We start from the raw sequence: 3,582 nt of genomic DNA, 5'->3' as shown, positions 1-3,582 counted from the left end.
GAAGTGAACTGAGTATGTGACACTAGCAAAACTCAATGTGGCAGCTTGCTTAAAGCAAATGTGCAAGTTATTCAGTAAGAGCTCCCTACATTAGTATCATAAATGCAACACTAATGAGTCACTGTGTTGTGAAAATAGTTACATAATTAAAAAAATTAAAATTAAATATTGCCTAAATGATGGCCATTTGCAGAACAGTCACCAGAAAAGAAAGTAAGAGCTATTTTAATTGTAGAAAATATAACAAGTATTGACATTTTAATCATAACCACTCTAGTAGTTGGTAGATAACATCTTCGCTATATTTAGAAGTCCTCAAACACCAAAAGCAAACACCTCTGCTATCTAGTCTGCTGTGCAGCAGTTATTCCAATTGTAAACAGCCTCAGCAAGCCTCAGGCTACAACTACAAGGCATGATACCTTGGTAATTAACTAAACCTGTACAAGCAAATACTGTACTACATGGAGGATAGACAGCTTGCAAACGATGATTTCAATCAACAGACCAAAGCTGCAGCTATGTGTCTGACCAGATGTTACTACATGAAATCATCTAACACGTTAGCTAAAGAGGCACTTACAATAGTTAGTCAAGTTAAACGTACAGCTTCCCTCTAACATCCGCACTAAGACATCGTTTTATACAGCTTGCTATGCTACTAGCAGCACTGAACTGCAGTTCAGTGAAGGGTGCAAGAGTCAAGTAACCCAGGTGCCCATACACACTGAATTCCATGTTGTGCCATGGTTATCCCTACCCACCTACCACCTACAAGCTGCTCTAGGCATGCATATACAAGCCTAAATCCCATCTCTTGGATTACAGAGCTTGTACTTACTCAGCTTAACATGCACTAGCAGTGCATTTGGCCTTGCTTGTCTACACTAGACTTTTCAGATGTGGTGATAAACATGCTTTTAACATGCTTTCAAAACCACATCTAGACACAGACTAAACTCTAAACATAGTATTACATGCATAAAGTTCATACCTAGGTCAAGTGTCACTAGTCAAGATAAAACTGAAGTCCTCAAGGGCTACCTTTTGGCTATTGTTCTATCATAACTACTGCTCCATAACTACTTGCATCCCTCCATGTTTATAAATGAACAATTTGACATTTTTTAGCATTTCAAATGACAACTGAAGTAGCTTTATTTGATCCCCAAATTTATTTCCAAAAAATTCTTTCGAAGAGTTCCATCATATCAATGGAATACATGTACATTCATAGGGATGTAAGTAGTGTGGGTAGCTTTTCCTGAAGCAAAAACCTGCAATTTCCTTTGTGAATCCTAACACGCACAAGTAATTAGCTAACACTATAAATACTACATTCAGTTAGCTAGACCAAAAAAAAAAAAAAAAAAAAAAAAAAAAATCACATTCTACCCTTCTGCACTGATGTATGCGTTATTCAGAAGAGTAACAGCAATCAACCACCTCTGAAATCAGCTGTTCAAAGTACTGAACTGCATTAAGAGTTGATGTTAAGATGTGTTTGTTGGACTAGAAATAGAACAGAAACATTAAAATGTTGTTGCAGAAGACCATAACGTAAAAGTTCATACATATAAACTTTTTTCACTTTTTTCCCCCCTGCATAACATTAAGGGTAACTGAAGATGTATGTGACTGACGATGAGCAATGATGCCTCATTTTGCACTTTTTGCTATGTGAGCAACAGCAAGCAGAGACTAGAACAAAATCTGCAGAGACAATCAAGGAGGAGGACAGAGAATATGGATTCTACATATTAGCATAAATTTATTATTTCAGTATGAAGTGATACCGATTCTTCTAAAAAGTTTGCCTTTGAAATTTCTCCAACCAGTCACAGCTAATGTTCACAAGTTTTGGCACTGATGCAGAAACATGTCTGATCCTAAACCACGAATAATGCAAATAGTTTTCCTTTCTGTTGGTCTTGCAGTTGGACAGACTGCTGCGCTCACATGAGAACACTGCTTACAGGTTTTCAGACCTGAGCAAGCATTTCCATATGATACTGCATTTCATTATGCACATCAATTAGTCTGGTATTTGCAGGGAAACTCAGAATAAACAACTGTCATCTCTAATAGCAAAACGCTTTTACTCAAATCTCACACTAATAAAAGAGTTCTTCTCTTCTCCAGTTCAGTAGATACAAACTCAGAGGCTACTGCTAAAAGGAATACTATCTAATAGTTTTCCAGACTGAGAGACAGGGAAATTCATCTAGTCTTACCAAGCTACCAAGGGAATCATTAAAAATATACAGTACTCTTACTGATGTTCTTATGCAGATATACCACCTGCCTCCTTCAAAAGACAACAGTAGACTGAGTCTTGAGTAAGTTTGGATTAAAACCTCATAAGATCACTCAAGTCAAAGTACTTAGGACTACACTTTCACTAAGGATCATGTGCATTTCCTAGCCAACTACACTTAGTTTAATACTGCGATCCCAAAAATCTAATGGACATTATCTACTGGAAAAAGAAAGCAAGAACAATACAGACATTAGCCTCACATCTCCACTTCAGTAAAAAAAAAATGTTGGGGGAAATATGATGAGTTCAACACCTAAGCATGACTGTTCCAATATAATTATGTTTACACAGGCAAAATTTATGAAATACAAAGCTTTTAAATACAAAGTCACACCATATTTGTGCTTGAGGAAATAAAAAGCCATTTTTAAAAATAAATTCCAATGCAGCCTTAATGTGGGAAAAAGTATTAGAAGTCAAATATGTAAACCTTTCTGAATTATTATTTTCAGTAATTACTGTAAGAGCGAAGCTGTTCTAAATATTATTTTACTCAGTTTTAAAGTACATTTATCAGGGAACCAAAAGAACCTTAAAACAGGCTGCTTTGCTGTTGTTCAGAGACATTAACAAAGCCTAATGATGGTGGTGAACTAACAGTGTTCATCTAGCTGTGACACAGCTCTCTTCCTATCTCTACCTATGGAATTCATTATTCAACAGTTTCAAAGATGGGAAAACAAAAGCTGTTCTTGAACTGATGACAAAAGAAAAAAAATGTTAGAGAACTCTTTGCGTGGTTGACTTACTATAAACTGATGACTAGCTCTCAGTCTACCACAATCAAGTGGTAGACTGAAAGCGTGCCCCCTCTCTTCTTTTTACAGTAGTTCACATTGAGTTCAGTAACCTTCCAGCTATTTATAAAGACTGAAAAATAAAGTCTGAATAGCAGAAGGCCAAGGATAGATGAATGCTAAACAAAAGAATACCATCTATTAGAAAACTACAACAGTTTGTAATTCTCACAGGAAGCAAACCCAACTCAATCATAAAGACGTGGAAAAAGTATTCAGGCTGCAATATTCCAAACTACTAGAGAGGTAATACAGACCATAATCTATAGTGGAGTGGACCGAGATTTTTTTTTTTTTTTTTAATACAAGAAAGATGACTTCCTCTTCAGGGTTCCTTTCCGAGTCTGTCTCCCAAGAAAGAGATTGGTCCAGCTGCAGCTCTGAAGTCATAGTCTGAGAATGTCTTCAAAAGCATCTCTAAGGAAAATGTGTCCTTCTGTGGTCAGATGATTTCTTGAATCAAAA

This window comes from Phaethon lepturus, unplaced genomic scaffold, assembly GCF_000687285.1.
Source record: "Phaethon lepturus isolate BGI_N335 unplaced genomic scaffold, ASM68728v1 scaffold17668, whole genome shotgun sequence".
Taxonomy (NCBI): domain Eukaryota; kingdom Metazoa; phylum Chordata; class Aves; order Phaethontiformes; family Phaethontidae; genus Phaethon; species Phaethon lepturus.
Note: the sequence above shows the minus strand (reverse complement) of the source record.